General features: G+C 40.3%; 1 long non-coding RNA gene across 1 annotated transcript in view; it reads left to right on the forward strand.

The window, feature by feature from the left end:
* The first annotated feature begins 1,618 nt into the window (after window positions 1-1,618).
* The window catches only part of LOC115063608, a 196,792-nt gene continuing 175,371 nt past the window's right edge, over window positions 1,619-23,039 (forward strand). The window contains exon 1 of the long non-coding RNA XR_003843437.1: window positions 1,619-1,882. This is a non-coding gene — a long non-coding RNA (uncharacterized LOC115063608). The remainder of the gene's footprint in view (window positions 1,883-23,039) is intronic.

Genomic DNA, 23,039 nt, shown 5'->3' on the forward strand with positions numbered 1-23,039 from the left:
CTCTCATAGCTCATGAGGGACCTTGAATCCAAATCTGAAGGCTGAGCTTTTCCAACCAGACATCCTGAAATGCTAAGATGGATCATGAGTACCCCATGTTTTAAATGCAGGTAATAGTGCCCATGGCATCACTGAGAGTTTGTAACCTGGTGGCAAATATCTGTGACAAATTCTGTCTCAATAGTCCACACAGACTTCTGCTCAGTTTCCGGCAATGCAGCTAAATGTGGATGAATACATATGGATTATATTGAAATATTTATTACTTATTGAGTATAAGACATTGTGGTAAGGCATGTCCTGTGCTGGTTAAGACCAAGTAGATTGCTGGGAACTTGGTCCTTGCTGTAGTAATTGGTGGTTATTTTTTGGTCCCCTCCCCTTCTCCTGGTGTCATCTATAAGATATCTAATGAGCAGATTGCTTAGAGCAGTGCAGATTTGCGGATGGTCTCTGTAGGTTAATAAGCTTGAAGTGTTGTTTGTTTTGAGGGAGAAACTTAAGTATTAAGGTTTTCTGGGGGTGAATGGCTGGGAGCAAAATAAAAGCAAATAACTTTTATATATGAGTTAAGGCAAAGGGTGCAACAGAGATCCGACCTTTAAGAGATCATTGTTTTGTTTCTTAAAACCCTTAGTCAAGAGATTGAGACTAAAATAAGAAGAGGTAAAAAAGGACTATTATTTTGAAGAGAGATGAGTCTGGGTGGGTTTCTCTGGTGGTGGTACTTACAATGGTTTGTGGCTGGGCAGGTAGACATGCAAGTACTATGTAAAGAAAGGCCAGATTGGACATGTGTGAGAGACTTAGAGTCCAGGCTCTAAAGAAAGCTTAAAAGTGTCACATTTAGTGATCACCAGTTATTAACCCTGCTAAACCTCACCATAGAATGAGAAATCACTCAGCCAAAGGTAAAATGTCCCTGGCTTTCTCCAGGACTTAGTGTTTGGGATACAGCCAAGCACACAATTGAACTCCTCATTTCAGTGTGGTATAAAATGACCGAAGTTTGTCATCATAATTTAAGGGCATTTACAGGCATTTGTGAATATATACTGTATCTTGAGGATTATACTAGAGTCTGCTCACAGAGTTATAACAGGGAGAGATGAAATTTTCCCTAGAGTCTTCAAGGCTGGACCGAGGAGGAGAGAGCCCACAGAAAACAACTTCAAATTTTGCTGGAAGGAGAAAGAGTAAATAATAAGAGATTTATTTAAAAAGAATAAACAAACAAACAAACACATACATACTAAGCAGGAACTTTAGAATGGCTTTTGCAAGTGGAACCAGCTGGACTGATAGTCTCTACCAAGGCCAGTGACTGCTCAGTGATTGAAACCTGGGAATAAATACACCTCTCTAATATTAAAAGTAATGCATGGCTCAACAAAAAATACATTTTCACACATTATACACAGCATACGTGACACCATTGCAGTGACACCATCAATTCGAAGACATAGGTGGGCTTGTGGGAGATCCAAATACCTTCCAGCCTGAGTCCAGAGGTTCCCAGGAGGGCGGGGACCGGCAGGGGAAGTTGGAGCCAGGAGCGAGCGCAGAAGCACGTGGGCTGAGTGGGTGGGAGGACGCCGGGCGGCGGAGTAACCGGTGAAGTGTCAAAGAGGCAGGAGTGGAGGTCTGCGGGGTGACAGGGTGTGGTCTGCCTGGAGCGGCGACGCGGGAGAGCGGGACAGAGGCCTGGGGCTGTGGATGATGCCTTGGTGTGCCCGGTGCGGTGACAGCGCGCAGCTGAGCGGCTACTAGGGTGTCCCGAGCTCGCCAAGTGCACAGCTCCAAGCTGTGCCAGCGACCTCGCGGGGCTCCGAAGCTGGACACCTGCGAGTGAGAAGCAAGAGGTGCTCAGCCTTCCCGGCAAGTAAGTGTTTCTCCTCTCCACCACCCGCGCCTTTCTCTGCCCACTCGAGCTCCGGGAAAGCGCGCGGGGCTCGGCGGCGTCCAGGGATGCTCCCGCAGCGGGCGGAACCTGGGGATCAGGGATAGGAACCCAGGAGCTGGGATGGAAACCAGAAAGAGAGGATGAGAACCAGGGAGCAAGGGATGGGACTAGGGAACCAGGATTAGGACCAGGGAGCAGGAACAGACAGTAGGGAGAGGTGACATGGACCCGCCCGAGGCCCGGCCGCTCACCCCGGCGACGGCACAGTGGCAGGCTCTGATATTGCCCATCTTTTGTGTCTTACCGGATCCCAGAGCCCTGCCAGGCCGGGGGCGGGCCAGAGGAAGCCACTTTAAGGCTCCGAGCTCTACCTCTCTCCACCCCAAAGCCCTGGGAATTTCGGTGCGGACCACCGGGCGTCGGTGCGTTCCAGAGTCCGGGCGGGTGGGTGGTGGTGGCTGTACCACCCCATATCCCTGCTGGGCTTGTGCTCTTTTTAGGTACAGCGGCTCTAACTGGTGGGTGTTGGGAGGCAGGACTGACTTGGGAGCGCCGAGTCTGATGCAGGGAACCACCTGCTTTCAGGCTTTTCTTGGAGTCTGGAGGAGCAGGGTAGGGAACCAGAACCGAGGCCCCACGCGTCCCGAGCCCAGGCTTGCGCGCCCGTGAGCAGGTGCTCATTGGGTGGGTCCCTCCTCTGGTTCATTGTTCCCGGTGACTGTTCTGGGGCCGGGCTGGGCGACACAGACACAGCTCACGGGTTAATAAAAGTGGTGACTTGGAGGAGTGAGGGTCGGAGTGGACTTACTCATTTTGGAAAGGGACTTCTTGGTTCAGAGAGCGAGAGTAGTCGACAACAGAAACCATGCGTGAGTGCAAAACTTAGATCTGACTGATTCAGCCAGCCAGCCAGCCTAGGGAATGGAGCTTCAGAAGCAGAATCTCCCTCCAGCACTGAAATTGTTTTCAGAATAATGAAGGTGGAGTTTTAAGCATTTTGGGCTTTTCTGACTGTTTTCTCCAGCTAGTACCTGTTTCCTTAGAGGTTCTTGGGCGGGGTTTATTTTCCCCCTGGCCCTCTCTGGGTCTCTCTTTATGGATGTGCAATCATTTTTGCAACTTCAAGTAGTAAGATTGCATGGTTCTGGGAGAGGAGTCTCCTTTAATAAACAAAGTGTGATTTCCTCTGTACATATGCCCACACAGTGGTTTAGAGTCCATGGCTTCCACCCTAGCACTGATGTTAACATTTATGGATGGAAATGGGCTCAGAGACAGAGGCAGAGGGAGCCTCTTCTCCCTCCTCTCCTTGGGGGAGCCCCAGGACATCTTGAGCAAACCCTTTTCTTCTGTGATAGAATACATGTCCTTATTTGGCTTTTCCCCCAGTACTGAAATAACAATGGTATCACCTGTTCAGTGCCTTAGTGTCAGTGCCTTAGTCCCTGAGATAAGGATGCATTTGTTCCCCCCCTTTTTTAATGTATACATCCCTTAGCAAAAGATATTTAAATATTACTCCATGTAGGTACTGAATGCACACATGTTTATGTGTCCGCATTATGGATCTGCAGTTGGTTGTGATTATCAATAGTTACTAAGAAACACCACTGTGTTTCTCCTTGGATTTAATGTTGTGCCTATGGCCTGCTAAGTGCATTGTCTGCTGAAATCTGGAGTTCAGCCCACGGAAAAATATCTCATGTGAGCATCTCTCTGGACATAGTTTTTTTGTTTTTTTGTATTTTTTTTTTTTTTGCATTTGGAGGGAGAAGGGATAGATGGAACAGTGTGGGTATTGCTTAAGGTACGAAAGCTGTATGTCTTATTCTAAGACAGCAAGTGTGAATTAGCTAGAAACTAATTGGAAACCTGGGCTGGCATCGCAGGCCACAGACACCCATGCAAACTATTGTGTGTTCTCTTTCTTTCCTATCACTTTTAATGTTTATATCCTTTATGTTTTTCATAATAACATTGCTTTTCTTGTGCTTTTCATATTTAAGAGGAACTTTTCCTATGGCCTACTGTTAAACCATATTTTCAACATGATGCTCTTTGGATACACTGAATTATTTACTCATTTTTTTTTCTTTAGCTTGTTTTCACACTGTGTCCAAATTAGTGTGGGAGCAAATGAGCAATGAATCAGTGAAGTTCTAATGAAGATTAAGACATGAAAGTTATCCACAGCTATGTTTAAGCTGAGCACTCACTTAACCACCTCCCCACATGACCAGTTTCAGTTAGTAGCTTGTTCATCTTCTAAAGTCTCCAGACTCTAAATTCTTCCCCAGATTGATGACTACACTAAATCTCGATTGTAAAAGAACAGGACTTAATTATTTGGGTCTCATTTATCAGTCAGCAATGTTTAGCATTGTCCAAATAATTATTTCATTGAAATATGCCTGACTTTAAAGTGTGTTGGGAAAGGTCCCTTTCAAATGTGTTTCTTCATGAGAGAAAAATGAAGTCCTTGGAAAGCCATAATTTCTCTGCTCTGGGGCCCCATAACCATTTGTATTTATTGAGTTTTCTCTTCCACGAGAAGAAAGGGCCATTGTTTTGTTGTCTAGGAGCTGAAGGAAGATAGAAAGTAAGAAGAGAAAAGAAGCAGCTAAAATGCTATTTCCTCTTTCAGAGGGAGAAAGTGTTATTTGAGTAAATACTGCTTGTTTTCTTAAAGGTTTACTAAATCCATGTTAAGGCCATTCAGAAGTTGTTAGTATAGAAATGTTATTACTAACATTTTGTGAGCAGTTTCTATGCATAAAACCTGTACTTTTAAAGCCAATCTAGGGGTATTTTTCATCATTCTATAAATTATGAAATGTTACTGAATCATCATTGTCAAAACACTGGAATTTCATCAAATATATATTGGAGTGCTCTGTTCTTCCCCAAGTGCTTTCATTGTAATAGCCTGTCCGTGGAGACTCAGAAGAACATCACTGATGTCATGGTGTGCTTTGCATCTTAAAATAGCAGCTAATGAATTACAAACATTCATTACTCTACACCACTTGCTGTAATTCCTCAGGACCCTAAAAGAGAGAATTATTTGTACTCTAGACATTCAAGTCTTCACTGTGTCAATGTTCAAAATAAATAGCCTTTCAAATCAATACCTGTTAAACCTGAGTCTTTTGATATGTTCCTTCTGTATCATAAATGCATGTTAAATATGTTTCACATAGCCTGGTGAAGGAACATACTGTTGGAAACTTGGTGCCCAGGAGATTGCCGAGGGAAGGGCTGAAGAGGGAAGAAGAGTAACAGAAGTGGATGCTCAAAGTCATCTATTGGATAGAACACAGGGCCCCCAACAGAGGAGCTAGAGAAAGTACCCAAGGAACTGAAGGGGTCTGCAACCCTATAGGTGGAACAACAATATGAACTAACCAGTACTCCCAGAGCTTGTGTCTCTAGCCGCATATGTAGCAGAGGATGGCCTAGCCGGCCATCATTGGGAAGAGAGGCCCCTAGGTCTTGCAAAGTTTATATGCCCCAGTACAGGGGAACTCCAGGGCCAAGAAGTGGGAGTGGGTGGGTAGAGGAGCAGGGTGGGGGGGTATAGGGAACTTTCAGGATAGCATTTGAAATGTAAATAAAGAAAATATCTAATAAAAAAAAAAAAGTTGAGTCAGAACTTAGCAAGTGGATGAGCTTCCCTTTCTGTGTGGACCACACTGAAGATCATCTGTGTCCACAGAGTTCAAGCCCATGTTATGCATTTGGCTTCTCCAGACTCTGCTCATAAGCAGGAGCCCTACTGTGTGCATTTGAATGCTGGCCTTGGCTTTCCATAGTATCAAAGCTCTTTGTTTCCTTAGTCTGTTTTGGACATAGTGCTGCTCCATTTATGGAAAATTTGAAAAGGACAAAAAAATGTTTCCAAATTTTTTTAGCAAAAACTTTGGTTTTCTTCCATGACTGCTCAATAAGTGTTCACTAAACAGGAGATGCTTGATGCTTCATTTGCTTGAGTTAGATGAAACATGAAATGTTGGCCAAATGACTAAGCTAGGTTAATTAAAATAGTACCTTTAGTTTCCTTTGGCATAAACTCGTTTGAAGAAAATATTATTAAGTGTTGAATCTAAAAATCAACAATGGTTTATATTTCTTTTAAGAGCAAGATCAACTTAATTAATGAGAAGGAAATCATTTATGATATAAAGACTAAGGCAGCCAATTAAATAGCTTATGTATACATTACCTAGCCTTTTGGGGGGAAATGCATTTGCAAGGAAGGGACGTAGACTTCTGAGGAGGCTCAGAGACAAACATTGTGATCTACAATGTTGCTCCATTCTCCTCCTTGTCTTATTCTGCTTATCAACTCAGTTTCCCTGTCAGCATGTATGGTTTTGTTTTTGATTGTGGAATGAGAGGGATCATCAAAGTAGAAGGAAATTTTTAGAAACAATATAATAAATACGTCTAAAAGGAGGCTTAATAGTGATGGGCCAGTAGGCAAACCAGGGGATGCACTCTTGATTCCAAAAAAATCTGACTTCAAGGCAATAGTATATAAAGATGTGACAGACAGCCAACAACGGAGTCAACTTATGCCTACATCTGTGGCCTTTAAATGAAAACCCAAGCCCTATTCTTAATGACACTCAGCACACACTTCTAGTCAGTCATTCTCACAGCAAGGCTTAAGCAGCACATCAAAGCAACCACATTTTCCATTAGAAGGAATTCTCCTCAGCGTATCTATAGCTCAAATACTCTGTATATGGGAGGCAAAATAGCAACGTTGGCGATTGTCTATGATGCCATGGGACTAGAAGCCCTTCCTTCCTTCCTTCCTTCCTTCCTTCCTTCCTTCCTTCCTCCCTCCCTTCCTTCCTTCCTTCCTTCCTTCCTTCCTTCCTCCCTCCCTCCCTCCCTTCCTTCCTTCCTTCCTCCCTCCCTCCCTTCCTTTCTTTTTTTTTAACAAAAATTTATTTTATGTGTATGAATTTATTTTATGTTTTATCTGTCTCAATGTGTGTGAGCTACATTGTAGCTCACAATGTGTAGTACCTGAGGGGGAAATCCTAGAACTGGAGTCAAAGACAGCTGTGAGCCTCCTGTGGGTGGTAATTGAACCTAATCTTGTCTCTGGAAGAACAACCAACACTGTTATCCTCAGCCACCTCTCCAGCTCCTCGGACTTCTCTTCTTGCTTTCTCTTCCTTCCTCCCATTTTTCTTTCTTCCCTCCTCACTCCTCCCTCTTTCTCTTCTCCATCCTCCCTCCTTCTCTTTTCCATTCTTCTTTCTTCCCTCCTCTCTCCTTCCCTCCTCCATCCTCCCTCCTTCCCATTCTACCTGCTTCCTTCCTTCACTCCTTGGCTTTTCTACTAGGTACATTGCAGGGCACTGATTGGTAGGTGTGGCCATTCCAGCAGCAAGCTTAGCCCACTAGGTTGGCAGCTTTTGAAATTTCTGTCCATGTAAATACAGTATTTGTTCTAAGTACTGCCCTTAAGTACAGTAGTTAGTTTAAGTGCCTACTGGTTGTTTGCCTTTGTACTGGAATCAACTACCATTTTCAGCTTTTAAAGAGACCACCCACAAAAGTGTTCCCTTTAACTATAGAAGATCTGATAGGAGGGCAGAGAAAGGAAGGGAATAAAAATAAACTTGACAAAAATTCATTGACCCAGGGTGACATGTTTGCAGCTAAAGCCACAAAGGGATTAAAGTCCCAAATCTAAGCAGCTGCCACTCCACTCTTTGGTGGACATGAATGACTTTATCCTCAGACATCTCAATTAGAGTTAATGTCAAATTAATTTAATGTCTAAAATGCAGATCTGTTGTCCCAAACTGAAAATCTCAGACAATGATCAACACTGATCATTTAAATGTGTCTTTCAAAGAGATCATTGAATATAATAAAAATCTGCATATGAGCGCACTTACTGTGCTTCCAATTATGGTATAAATAGTGCATAAAGCTTTAAATTTTCATCAAATTATTGTTTCATTGACATGCAAATTAACTGCTGACATCTAAGTTGTGTGCCACGTGATGAGTCCTAATTGTCAAGGAACCTGAGAGGATTATTTATAGACCATACTGCCACATAGTGCAGGCATAGACCCTCGGCATGCAGGTGTATTCAGCTGGGTGTTTAAACACTCATCCCATTTGGGTAAAGAATTTGTCTTCAGATTATTCCCAAAAGAACTGGAAATTAGTTAAGTATCCCTCACCAGCTTGTTCAGGCATGAATAATTTGTGGGATGGTGGATTTGAACTCAAGGGCTTAGAAATATCATTTTTATCCTGAGCACATAAAATAAAGTTTGCAAGAGAAAAGTAAGTGATGAAGTTGAACATTTATTAAGTGAATTAATTTTGAAGAGTAGCTACTTCTAAAGATGTAAGTGGAAATTCTACTCTATGTTCTAATGACACTTGAGGTCCTCTTATACACTGTCTGAGAATGCCATGAAAGAATTATTGTGTATACTAGATTATTAGGTTCTACTGCAGGCTTTTTTTATTTCATGTATGTGTCCACTGAAAGGTATCATGAACCCATGGCAAGGGGAAGGTGTGTTTCATTTGTTCTACGTGTTCTTGTTCAGATGCTCAGCATCTTGGCCTGAGCTCACAAGGTTGCACAGATGTCTGGTAATTTCTGCCTATAAAAAATGCAACTTCCTAGAGAACTTCACCATGTACTAACTTTAACATTGTTATTATTATTATTATTATTATTATTGTAACCCACCAAGAATGTCCAGCTTTGCTTGCCAGATTGGTCAAATAACAATAAAAGATTTAAATATGTGGCAATAAAATAAATAAAATAAAATGATAACTTCTATTTGAAGGAATCTTGATAGGTTGAACTTGGCATGAGTGTGTATGTGTGTGTAAATGAGGGAGGGCTAAGTGAGAATATTTTAGTCTTAGTGGTATTAGAAATGTATAGACATACTAAAATGTCCCTGGAAACATGATGTTTCTCTTAGTTATTGTGACCATTTAAAAACTAAACATATAATCTAACTGTTGCAAACAAGCAACACATGGAAGTGAAAATAGGTCTCATTTCCAGACTTCTCACTAACACAAATTGTTCTGCACCTTGTTAGTGATCACTCACAGGTGGCTTCAGTAGTAATAAGACTGTCCTGTGAGTACGAGCAAGGTGACTTTGATCTTTTTTATGATGAAGGTTTAAAATGAAAGAGTATCTGGTAAATAGAAATACATTAAGTTTCATTAACTTGAAGTAGAACTTACTGTGTACAAGGTGTTGAAAAGTAGAAATGAGGAAAGTCCATTGCCTTAAGCAATGGGGATGAGTGAATAGCAGAAGAATGATGCAGACTAGTTCAGGCCTTGTGGGCATGTCTGGAGGACATGCTTGTCAGTTTGGCTGCCTAGGAGGGGTGAAGGTAAGGGCAAATTGTAGAGGAGTGACAGTGGAAAGTAGTAGCTTGACTACAGATCAGGGCTGCTGAGATGAAGGCAGAAATCCTAAGCAAGAGAGAAAAATGCCAGAACTCTGCCAAGAAGTACAGTGGCCATCATCATGGAGCAAAGATTTGGAAGTTTGGTCCTAATAAAAATCTGACTTGTTCTATTGCTAACACCTGTGCAACTGACCATGCCAGAGGAAAGGCTAATCATGGCCTTAGCTGGTGACTGTTTTCAGGTAATCTGACTGTATCCTTAGCCGCATTCATTATCCTAGAAAACAGTGGGACAATCTCACTTCTAGAACACTCCTCTGGTTATACCTCACTCTCAGATGAAGGTCTATCTTCTTTCCACTGTGGATATGAAAACCATCAGAAAGCAGCCTTCTTGAACGCCTACTGCTCCATCTATCCATCCACCAGCATTAGCTGTCAGCTAATCTGCTCCATCTATCCATCCACCAGCATTGGCTGTCGGCTAATCTGCATTCCTTTAGTTCTCTTGCAAAGCAGTGGCAAATGTTCCGTGGTTATACTGAAATGCAATGCAAAAATAAGTAACTAATTTATTAATGAATGACTTTCAAATTTCATGTTTATTTGCTTAGCCTAAGGAAACAATCATCATTTCAATAAAAATATTTATATGAACAAAATTAGTAAGATGAGTGCAAAATTAGAAACAGTGCCTACCCAAAGAGAAAGGGAAGCATAAAAAAGAATAACAACAAGAAGATGAAATTATAACATGTTCTTCTGACAGAATTTTTGTGGGGCTGGGCATTGAACCCATTGTCTTGCCCATGCTAGGCAAGCAATCAGATACTGAGCTCTAGCTAGCCATCCCCTAGTAGAATATTAAGCAATGCTTATAACCATTTTTTAATGAAATGAAAATAAAATGATGATGTGATATAAGATGCAAAATCTCACTAATATAGGATAAAATGTTACATGTGTACATATATAGGATCAGAAGAATGTATGATATTAAAAGAGTATCCCATTGAACACCAAAATGATAACACTGTATACAAGAAACCCTTTTAAAATTATGCCCAGTTTAAAGAAAAGGAGGTGAGAGGTTCTGATGGAAAGTGATCTCTGTAGTGTGGTTAAACTGTCTCCCAAAGCTCCATCCCACCAGGTGTTCCTTGGCCCATGATATCTGTTCTGCCAACAGGTCCTTGTCGGATTTCAGTACAGGCATACAATAAACCCACTTAATTCTCCATCTCTCCACTGTCCTTCTTTCTGGTCATCGATTCTGGGATGAATGTTGCCCTGCCTTCCTATAGGCTTTCTTCCCACTCTTGCTTTTGCACAACCATCTGAGAGGTTGTGCAGTTTGATCCATGGGCCCTGGGATTGTGCTGCATCCTAGCATTTCCATTTCCAAGTTATAAGACTGGGGTGGGGGCATTCATTACTTCTCTTCTGTGTTCCCATCTGTAAAATTGAAGATGTCGATAGATATCTTCTGAAGTTGTCTGAAGAACCAAGTGATGATCTGAAATGATGCAAGGACTATTATGCCATAGCTATTTGTCAAAACCATTTGGAAGTATCTTCTTGCATTTTGAGAGCATCTGTATGACCATATTCATCAACTTTATCTCGCCACTCATGATTTCCTTGTTATTTCCACAAAAAATTAAATCCCATGCTGCTACAGACCCCTTGCTACTGCTTTTCTGTAAGTCCCTCCTTGACTTTGCTCTCCACAGACTCCTGCCATTCTTTTATCATTCATTACTTTCATAAACCCCATCACCACTTCAGCCTTGTCTCTCAGTTGATGCTTCTTTGTATCTGATGACTAGAATTCAAATCCTGTCATACAAGGTCAATGTCTACCATGTGTTTATTTTTTTTTTTGGTGGTGGTGGTGGTGGTAGTGGTATGTGTGTGTCCTAATATCTAACATAGAGCCTAAGCATATGTTAATAACTAAGTATATATGGTTGGGTGGGTAAGTGAGACAGAAGGAGGAAGGATGCGTAGTATATTTCTAGAGCCTTATTAACATTTTCAACGTCTGAGAAGAGAGAGAAATTTGATAATAATATTTATTTTCATTTTAGTCTTGGTATGTAGGTCATTAAAGTGCTTCTCAAAACACAGGTGGTACGTTTTGAATGAGGTAGAGAATTTGGTGGAAGATGTCCAGTGAATAAGAATATTCTAGATTGAAAATGCTTCCAGGCAGGGAGATATGGAGAAAGCTGGGGGTGACTGTCCAGGCATTCAAGAGAAATATCAGACCAAAAAAGAGCCCAGATAGAAATACTACACAAGAATGATTTTAAAATAAGTTCTATAGAATTTTACTGCTTCACATTAGCCAATGTTGCTTTGTGTACACAATACCCAGATGAGTAGATAAAACCAGCTTTAGTTATTGGGTATCATAAAATAAAATCATAGCTATATTCTTCCTTGGACTCAGCTATTTTTTTTTAATGGAAGTCATTCAAACATGGATACAAGTATTGTGACTGTGTCTCTCTTCAGATGGACTGTTTTTCTATCAAGGAACAGTACATGTGGGAAAATATATTTTCTTCATTGTTTCTGATCATAAAGTTGTGACAATGCAGAGAGTTTGATGGAAGGCAGTGCTCTTTTAGTCTTGCCAGGAGGTGTCACTACAGCTCTCTCAGACTAACAGCACATCCAGTAGGGACCAATTGGTACTCACCTGCATCTTCTCAGAGGCCCAATGTTCTCTCTGCTGGGTTACCTGGAGGGAATGCAATAGGACAGTAGAATTATTTCCAGAATCCTATTTCTTCAAACAATTATTTTAGGTTGTGAATTAGTTGAAACTAAAAATCCAACCCAAAACAAACCAAAACAAACTTGTTTACTATTTTGGAAGTAAGTGCTATACTTTATTTGAGTAATGATCAAACATTGTGAAAAGAAAGAGCAAGGAGCAGAGGAAGGGAAATAGGTGGGTGTAGACTTCTGAAAGGAGTGAAGCCCACAGTGGTAGCCCAGGGTGGCAGCCCAGGATGACAGCCCATGGTGACAGCTTGCCCTGGAGCATCTCCTGACTCAGTGTTTTCTCTCTTGCCTGACTTGGCAGTTGGGCAGTTGGTATTCAGTGTCCTGCCACTTTTTCCTATCTGGATAAGTCTAATTTTCAAAAAGCTTGTATTGAGAGTTATATACCATCTTTACTTATTGATTAGTATAATTTCAGTCTCCTCCACAATGTGATAAAATGGGGAAATTACTGTATTTTCCTATGTAAGAAAAATGGACAATGGAAAAATATTGTACACAACACCCATATGTACATCATGCTTTTATGAGGAATGGGGATTTGACCCATTGGATTTCAACAGCCGCTAAAGAAGTCTCCCCCTACAGGAGATGTTCTGTCGTTTTCTCTGTGTGATCCTGACTGAATTGGAGCTCCACACAGTACCCAGTGCTCACTTTGTGTGAACAACACATCTTGAGGGTATGGCTTTCTCTTTCCTTGTATGTGGTGGTTCGTGCAGTGTCTAGACATTTTGAAAAGTGACCTGATATTTCTGTTTCTAAAATGACACATAAGACCCACAACAGTAACCAACAAAGTGGGTGGACAAGAGAAAAGGTGTGCTCAAGGGTGAGCCTCCCAGCCTTGAATCTGTAATGAGGGAAAGACTATGGCGCACTTGGCTTCACCTATTGCCGCTGCCTCCAAGTGGTCCACTAATCAATGAGCCATGGGACAGAAAGGCTCAGCTTTTTTGTCAAGTAGTAAAACAGAATGGGGAGGCTTAGCTCAGCCGGAAGAGTCTCTTTGACTGTTGGGAACAGACTGGTGTTAATGGAGCTGTGTTTCCTGCCGCCCTCCAGGTGGCAGCCTGGCCCCGCTGTTAGACATGCTCTGGTTTCAACCATTTCTAACGTTGCCAGACTCAGGACTGTTTTTCAGCACATTTAATTCCCTGGGAATGATGAATTGAGCTTCAGCTCACTGCACCCTAGGGTGATCGAGCCTGCAGTATTTGGGAATCTGCAGAGACTTTCTGGGCTGTCATTTGATAGAGAAGGGCTGCCATATTTTGGATATTTTGTCCCCTTTAGAGCTGTCCTGGCAGACTGTGTATGCCCAGAAGCAATCTATAGGAGAACACTTTAAAAGCATATACTTTCTCTTAAAATATGGGGAAATTAAACAAGCTTAAAATGTATTCCATTATTTGATCTTCTATCTATTTCATGGTTTTGTTCTTCTTTGGTTCTGAAATAATATTTCTTTCCACCTGACTTAAAGCAAATCCTCTCCAGAAGGTAGCTTATGTTAATTGACTGAGTATTTTGAAAGAATGCAGGCAGAGCTATGTGGAATGTCTTAATTTAAATGAAGCTGTAAGCCTTTTCATATTGTAAGCAGAGGTATTTAAAAGTAAGATGATTAGAAACTGCTGAAGTTGCACACAATTCAAGAGAATGCGAAAGACGTTAGAATGAGCGGCTGGCACAGGGCTGCAGTGTCCGTGTATTCTAAATATACATGTAATATCAATTATGGAAGAAAACCAACAAAGGATCTTAGGCTTGTCAGCTTGCATTTGTGTGGCTGCTTCTTTTCATGAGAATTTTTAGCAACTGGGAAAAGTGCCAGATACTAAATGCTGGAAGACGACACATGAATAGGATATAGTAGATCTTAGCACTATTGAGGGGGAAAAAAAAACTCACTTACGAGTTTAGAAAGCTTTTCTCTGTCAGTGTGGCCAAATTTGCGCTTTGATTTGCAGTGGTTTAGACTTACAAGTCACCTGAAGTTGGCTTTGGGCCATGGTTAGTAGCATCTTCAACAGAATCTTCTAGGTAACTTCTGAGCAACATTGTTTTCTACCCCTGTGAGATTTGATCCCCCTGTCATAAAACATTCTCTCAAGACAGCCTGTGATCGTATAAGCTTGTGTTCTATACAGAACCTTAGATTCTAGATGTGGGAAGAACAGAGCTTAACTGACTCATCATTTATTAGCCGACAGTGAATTTGGTCTCTGGAAGCTGATGGTGTAGTGAACCATTAGGAGAAAGGCAGGAATGGGCCTCGCCACTCCTCTTTTCAGGTTAGGTTGTAGCCTTTGAGTGGGCTGTCAGTCTATCTTACTTTTTAAAAAAGTTTTAATTTAAGTATTATAATTTTATCTTGTCATTTTGTGACGTCTTAGGGCAGGATGTGAACTTGGAGAGGAGATTAGTTGACTGAAATAAGTCCAAGACTGGTCGGTCATAGCCTCTGATTTAATGATTCCAACAAAATCAGCAAGGGAAAGCCAATTTACAACAAGCCCAAAGTCTCCTTTGATGGTGCATTCGTTCCTAGAAGGACTTCACCAGCCTACCAGTTTTTATTTACTTATGGCCATAAACATCAATTTATCAGAAAATATTTGATCTGTTGATAGAAAGAAAAGAAATTTCTAAATCTATTTAACCTGAGAAGAAACCGAAGAGACAAGACATGAGGGTAGACAGGAGGGTGGTGATCCTTTCCAGTTGGTAGAGTGAATAAGATGAGACAGAGAACTGGAAAGCCATATTTTTCCAGGAGCCATAAGTCATTGTGCCAGAAAAAAAAGCAAGCTTGGTGTCACAAAGACAGGAGGTCCCTATCCTTGAACTCGAGGTTAGAATCCTGATGAAGAGTAGGGGTGAGTTCTAAGAACAGTGCCTTCTGGATTATCTTTGGGGAAACTGAAGGGTTTTAGGAGAAGCTGCAGTGTGAACCAAACAAGAATAGAACTGTAGGAATAGCCTAGTATATTAATCAATAAATCCCCAAGAAGGATCCAGAAGTCATGTCCCAATGGGAACATGTAGTGATTTTGTAGTGACTAAGATCTGAATGAAAGAGGGATCTGCTATAGGATGGAGTTTTGAGGATTCCTAATAGTAGTTGTGGCTATTGATACCTGTGAAGGGCACCAGCAGTTCCTTCCATAACTCTTGTGAGACATTCGCCCGACAGTAGTTACAGTCATAATATCTAGTAGTCTCCCAATGGCTTACCTGCATCATTTTGTCTGTACCCATTTTGAATTGTATCTGATTGACATACATGCTTCTTGTTTCATGCTGTAACACACCCATTGCTAAATATTTTGAATTTTTTTTTCCAAATTCATTGTGTGGGAACAAGTTTTTCCTATTCTTCTGTGAGGAAACTGGGAGCAGTCCAAGTTCAAAACCATGAATTGGGCTGCCTGCCATCCACTGCCACTGCTATAAGTCAGAAATTAGCTTGGTGAAGAAAGGAAGACATGTGAAACTGTGCATGTACCATGGAAAGACAATTTCCTTCAGGAAATGTCCTTATAAAGAGTCTTGCTAAAGGCTCAGCTTTCAATATGGGCAATATTTAATTGAGAAAGACTGCTTAAACTAGCAAAAACAATAAGCTAGTATGTCTCAGGAAGGTGTTGCGTTGCCTGTGGTAAATATAAACATCTGTATCGAGCCATTGAAAATTAAATTAAAAGTAATAAAGTACAGATCTCTTCTTCTTCCTGATCTTGTTCTTCTATAATGGCAGCCCAGCTTCAGGGGACAGTGGTTTCTTGTCTTCCTTGTTTTCCAACTCTTCCTTAAAGAGGCTTCAGTCAGTGGCAGAGTTCAAGCAGGGACCTGGATTCATTCTGACAATAGTGTACAATGCTTTTGTTGGGTTTTGTTTCTATGGTTATGGTGAGGATGAAACATATTAATAAATCTCTAGGCTAGGAATGTCAATCCAGTTTCTTCTAAATCCAGGGTCCTACATTTTTAATCTGTGTTCATTAGCATCAATATTTGGCAACCTGTTGGTAAGAGATGATCTACAAACACATTTAGGGACAGCAGCAAGGACAGCTGTATGGGTCTGCTTTTTCATTGCTCTCAGAGCCTACATGGAGAGGTTTCAGTGAGTGGACTTGGAAGTTCTTCACTGCAAAGGGACTTGCTTTAAAAGCATCACTCTTAGGACTGAAATGTAAAAGACAGACAGACACAAAGTCTCAGAGGTGCTCCCACCATTGCTTCTGTCCATGAGCAGACATTCCCACTGGAGGGCACCCTCTCAGAAGGTCTTTGGTAGTGGCCATCTGGGAGTACAATTGTTGATTTGTGTTTAGTTTCTAGTTCCTTTATTTGAAATCTTTCCACAGAATATTTGAGTGCGAAAAATATGTTTGGATAGGTAAAAGGACCTATTGGCTAAATGGGGAGGATTGTATTAGGATGGAGAAGAAAGTAATGAAAAAGGGCGGTGCCAGGTGCTCTTATTTCCAACCATGGACAGCACCACCTGGGCTGAACAGCTCCTGGAACCAACTAAGCCTTTCATTGCAAGACAATCTGAGGAAGAATGGATTTGAGGAGATAAGAATAGTTAGCAACTAACACCTTTGCCTTGAGGAGAGAGAGAGAGAGAGAGAGAGAGAGAGAGAGAGAGAGAGAGAGAGAGAGCATTCATGCATACATGTATAGATCTCCCCCCAAAAAATCATATGTTGAAACTCTAATCCAATATTTGGAATATGGTGATTTGAAAACAACAGTGCCTTTGAGGATATGATTCACTTAAAGGAAAACTTAATTACTACCTAAAAGAAGTACCTAAAAGGAGATAAATGGGAAAGACAGACAGATGAACAGACAGATGGATGGATAGACAGATGAACAGACATGTACACATACAGAGGAAAGAAGATGCCCAGTGACACAGTGAGAACATGAGTATTGGAAAGTAAGAGGAGAGACATCAGGATGAACCAAGCGCTGGCACCTTGATCTTGGGTGGCTGCTCCCCAGAACTTAGCCCTGTGTTACTTCAGCTGTTCCATGTTTTTATCATGGCAGCCATGGCACAAAAGCACAGAGCAGAGCAATTGTATTTCAGATCAGTTAATCATGCACATAGGAGCACATGTATGGATAGCTATAAGAAGTGAGCTTTGGAATTGCATGGCAACATTTTCAAAGCCACTGATGTTTTAGCTGCTGCAGAACCCCTCAGTACTGACTACCATACCTGAAATGAAACATGTCCTCCATAATTAACAGTTAATTAAGTATCAACATTAATGATGTTAAAAAATAAAAATTAATATTAAAATACAATCCCTATGTAAAACCCCACAAAAGAGTTAGAAATAAATTTTCTTCTTTGTCTTCACCCATATTCAGCTCTGCCTGAGAAAACACTCCCCAAATATGCCTCTTCAGTCAAAGTGCACTGAACTAAGATCTACCCTCTAATGTCTTTTTAGAGGCTTGCTACAGGGCATTTTTTCATATGGATGCAGAGTTATCTAACCTGGGGTACCTAATAATGAAAGTGGGTACCACACTGAATTCTTACTGCAGGTCTTGTACGTGATCAGCTAGTTTATGGTCTGGTTGGTTCTCATGTTAAGTTACTATCATCAATAGCAATGGACAGGTGGAGGCACAGACTTTGAGAGCTCAGGGGTATGTTCAGTTTTCAGCAGCTTGATGAGGGATTGTGCTTACCTTCAAGGTCCATGGTCTTCATTGCTTGATTGTGTTAAGGGAATAAAGCATTCTGGCACTCTGGAATTTCTCAAGGAAGGGACATGAGAATGTTACATATGCCTGTACATTGATGGGAGACATGGAAGAGTGAGCCAGAGTATGGTGTTCTGCTCTAGGTTCCCAATACTTTGTGTGAATATCTGCTAGATTGATTTCATTGCATCATTGGGAGGGATGGTTACTTTTGTACAAAGTATACTGAGAATATAAGGACCAGGGGGGAAAATGTCACTAATCTGTTGCACAAATTTAAGTGGTTGTTAGGAAGGACTTATAAGCCTTTCTATAGCTGCAATAATGACTTTTATAAAACTGAGATACCTGTAGAAGTAATATGTTTATGTAAATCATAGAATAAACCAGAGTAACTCAACTCCCATCTTCATGTCTCACCCAAGAGGCAGTATTAGCTTCTTTACTCTAATGACTAAAAATGTTAATTATTTCATATTCCATGGGGCTTCCAATTCTGGAGTAAAGTCACTTGAAATTTCAGCCTGGTACACAACACACTCTTTCCTATGCTATCCCAATATATCCCATGCTGATATATTGAGAGTGAGTATAAAATGTGGTGTGGGTTTTAATCACTCTGTGAGCATCATGGGATACATTGTACACTACACATATGCATAAGAAGAAAAGTATTTTCTCATATTAACTGGAGATTCTACATCAAATTTCATTACAAAGTATATATCATTTTGAAAAAGTTTCCTACATAGTAAGATAATTTCACAGTTGTTGCTCCTCTGGCACTTTGTTGTTTTCTGAGAAGGCATGTGCAGAAAGAGGAGACTGTGAGAAAAACACGTGAGCTGTATTCAAAGTGTGCTGTGTCTTCACAGGGCTGAGGGCTGCTTGTCTTGTCTTGTTTGTCTACTTAGGAGAATACTTGAGTGGTTTGCATTTTGAAATATTCGGCCTTTTTAATTTACTTCCAAATAATTTGTCTCAACATTATGCTGCTTTGTCTGGGGAGAACAATACTTATACAAGTGTTTCCTAAAGGAAAGTGAATGAACATTGCATTCTACAAAGAGACTTTTCAAATAAAAACCATTAAGGATGAATGGCATGAATTACTGAACTCTCTACCATATGTCAGAGTAGGACTGTTAGAGCAAGCTCATTTACACAATTCATAGACTTTAATTTACCTAAGAAATAGAGGGATAGTGCTTTTAAAACAATAAAAATAGGACCACAGTAAATATAACAGACATTAATGATCTGTCTGTTGACCCTGGGTTTCTGTTTTCTATTGAATTGTCTACTAAGAGTCATTACAGAGGATTGTATTAATAATGTAAACATTATTCAAAATTAACAGAAGTTTGGTGCTATCAATTACTGAAGTAGATGGTATAGACAGTGGGAAAACTTGTACCATCATTTTACCTTTACTGGGAAAGAATGGAGCCAAAGAATTTATGAAATCAAACTGTATAAGTTCAAGTCTGTATCCACCATGGTACAAAATATGTTTCAGTCATATTTTCCCCAGACAAGATTCTTCATCTCATTTGCTAGAGAGAGCAAAGAGTGATCAATGTTTATGTGATTAAGTCCCTAAGTGATTTTTAAAGTGCTTTTTCAAAAATAATAATCTAAACCCCATTTCTTTGCTGCCATATTCTTTATCTACCTATTTGACCTACCATGTGCTATTCCAAGTAAAATACTTAGTGCACTTTAAAAGTTCTTGGGTAAGTTCAATTGTTTATGGACACTATGGGAATCCACAGATTTCTAATCTATTAATTTAAAGGACTGAGGTTGATGCAAACTAGTGTTGTGCGTCAGCAATTTTGCTGAAAGTCTATGTTAAAAAGGAAGCATTCATTGAGTAGATGAGACATAAAATATCTAGAGCTAGACACTCCAGCAGGAGCTGGGAACGTTTCCCAGCAAACATGCTCTGGGGGAGATGGCATTTGAGAAGACCTCAGGAAGCAAGAGTGACACATCACAAAAGGTCACTTTCCATGTTTGTATCTTTTGAGCTCATTTATGAGGAACCTTTGCTTTAGATATCAGTAATGTTCAACTCTGACTAATCCACAATTGATGGGTTTGAGATTCTCGAGCAGTTAAAGCAACAACAGTGAAAAATGATATAACTCTCTGGGCACTCGTGTTTTCTCTCACTAGAGGCCATTTTGCCTTATGTGAAGGACCACTGATTAGTCACAATAAAAATGTATGGCCACAGGTTATTGTTCACAACAAAATTGAGTGTGTATCATTTTAACAACACTCCATTGTCAGCCACTGTAGAAATGGTGACTGTTTAGTTGTGACAATTCTTATGACCTGGTCAGTTTTGATTTGGGTTGAGTCAACACATTTGACACATATTTGACTGTGCATAGATATTTTCTAGGGTGCCTGATACACCTGCCTGGATGTTTTCCTTGAATGGCATCCAATAAACTGCACAGATGGTACTACATGACACATTGTAGACAGGGTTGTGTCTCTCTCTCCAGAGTTGGAGAGCATAATATAATACAGAATCAAAGGGCATTTAAAGGACACCTAGATGTAATTCCCAATTGTAATGTACCAGCTTAGGGACCTTGACCACATTATTTAAATTCTCTGAAAAAAAAGAGATTAAAAGGAAATTGTGAAATAGTGAAATTAAATGTTGCACAAATCATCTTCTACAGAGTCAGCTGTGTCTGGAATCGTCCAGTGAATGCTTGCTATTGCTTTGAGGCAGAGACTCTGGAAACATAGTTAGGCTTTTGGAGAATGGGTTTGTGTGATTCAGTTGAAAGCATTTAAAAGCAAGGGATGCTATGTGCAGGGTCAGGTGTGAAGGTGAACACGGCTCAGGACATCACCTGTTGATTAGGCATTCTCTATGAATGCCAATGGAGGTCCAATGACAAAGAATGCCCATGGGAGAAGGGAAAGACACAGATTAGGAAGTTGGAAGTAAAAAACACAACAAAACAAACAAACAACAACAACACAAATGAAAAGTAATTTTTACCTGATCACAGTTTCCCTCTCCTCAATTTTTCAAAACTTTTACTTCTGAAATAATCTAAGTTGAAACCTTAAACTTGTGGTGATTTGAATGGTCATGTCCCCTATAGGCTATGGTAGTTTGAATGGTCATGTCCCTATAGGGTATGATGGCTTGAATAGTCATGTCCTCCATAGGTTATGATGTTTGAATGGACATGTCTCCCATAGGCTATGGTGTTTGAATGGGCATGTCCGCCATGGGCTGTGGTTGTTTGAATGGCCATGTCCCTATAAGTTATGGTGGTTTGGTTCCTGTAGACTATAGTGGTTTCAATGACTATGCCCTCCATAGTCCCAGATCTTTGAATGCTTGGTCCCCAGTTGGTAGCACTATTTGGATGGGTTTAAGAGATGTGACCTTGCTGGGGGAAAATATGTTACTGGGAACAGGCTTTGGGAATTTCTCAGTGCTCTCTCTGCTTCTTGCTTATGGACCAAGAGTTGAGCCTTCTGCTGGCTATTCCAGCCACGGAGCCTGCTGCCAAGCCTTCTGCTTCTTCTCCATAACAGAATTTTCTCTTGAAACTAGAAACTTAAATAAGCTCCATTTTCTGTAAATTTAATTGGTCTTGATGTTTTATTACACAATAGGAAAATAACTAATGCGAAAATCGCTTGCTCATTCATAGTTCGGATTATATACCAGCTTTGCCGCCTGGTCACCAGTTCACGGCTGGCCTGGCCATGCTCTCCAAAACCAAGCCAGACAAAATAAATGAATACCAATAATCAGGATTGGTTTTCATAAAAAAACCAGTTCTGATAATTATAAATACCCACTATCTTTTGTTGAAAGTATGCTATTAAAGAAGAATAGTGCATGGCCTAATATTTCTCCTGTGTCTATAAGCTTTTGGGGCCATGCTGTGACCATATGTATGCTTCTGTGATTTTTCTTCCTTGAGAAAGCTACCTCCCAAGGCAAAATAACCCATTTACAGATGGGGCCTAACTATTCATCAGTGTGGAGTTATACTTGATGAAGTATTCCCAATGAATAAGCAGGGGTAAAACAATGTATGAGTGAATCCTTAGCGCAAACCCAGAAATGTTCTGAGTAGGGTCAAAAGAAAAATTGTTGAGAGTCATTTATTAAACATAGCTGTGCCACCACACCAAGTTCTTTAAGTGCATAAAAATAAATACCACCTAACACAATTATGAGTTTTATAATGGTGATATGTGTGTACGTTCGTGGGGACATTATCAGTACAAGTCCACTCAAAAGTAAGACAGCACCTCTAGCAAACCTCACAGCCTTTCACACACACTGCCTTGCAGTTCTTTGTTCATGGGAATGTTTCAGTAAACTGAAACAAGATAAAAAACATTTTTATCACAATGAATATTAATAGGAGTTAGAGAGAAATTAAAAATCTAACAAGGTAGTGATTTTATAGATTATGGCATGTCAATATATCTTAATATAGTGAGCCATTCAAATAATTACATAGAGAAAATAAGTTGTGTTTATATTTATGAGACAATGTAATTGGAAATAGTGAAATATGAAATCTAATGCATGAGTTGGGGAGACAGTTCAGTCAGTAAAATGCTTACTGCATGAGCAGAAGGATTTTAATTCAATGGCTCGTTCCCACATGAAAGTGCTGGGTATGGTGATGCATGACTGTGCCCTTAGCAGAGCCTGGGGGATCTCCGGGGCTGGAGTACTGCTATACTAGTCGGTTTGGTGAGCTTGAGGGCAATGAGAGGTCCTGTCTCAAAGGAGTCAGATTCTGTTCCTAAAGGTGACACATGAGGGTAACCTCTGGTTCACACATGGATGGGTGTCCATGGGTAAACACCTGTACACACATGCCCCTACACATGTTCAACATGCATATGCACAAATATATATAAAATTGTACATCAGTATAAATAAATATGTCATGTACTTATTACGTAAAACTGTTATGATAAATTTAAAAGTCACATCAGGATAATTGATTTTTATATTTTAACATCTATTCATTGTATATTTTCTTTCATTTTGCTTATTATATTTTATTTTATTCTATATATATAATATAATATACATTGTTATATTATATTTTCTTTTGTTATCTCAGTTTAATATCATAAAAGGATAAGCTAAACAT

This window comes from Mus pahari, chromosome 3 (genome assembly GCF_900095145.1).
Source record: "Mus pahari chromosome 3, PAHARI_EIJ_v1.1, whole genome shotgun sequence".
In the NCBI taxonomy this organism is placed as follows: Eukaryota; Metazoa; Chordata; class Mammalia; order Rodentia; family Muridae; genus Mus; species Mus pahari.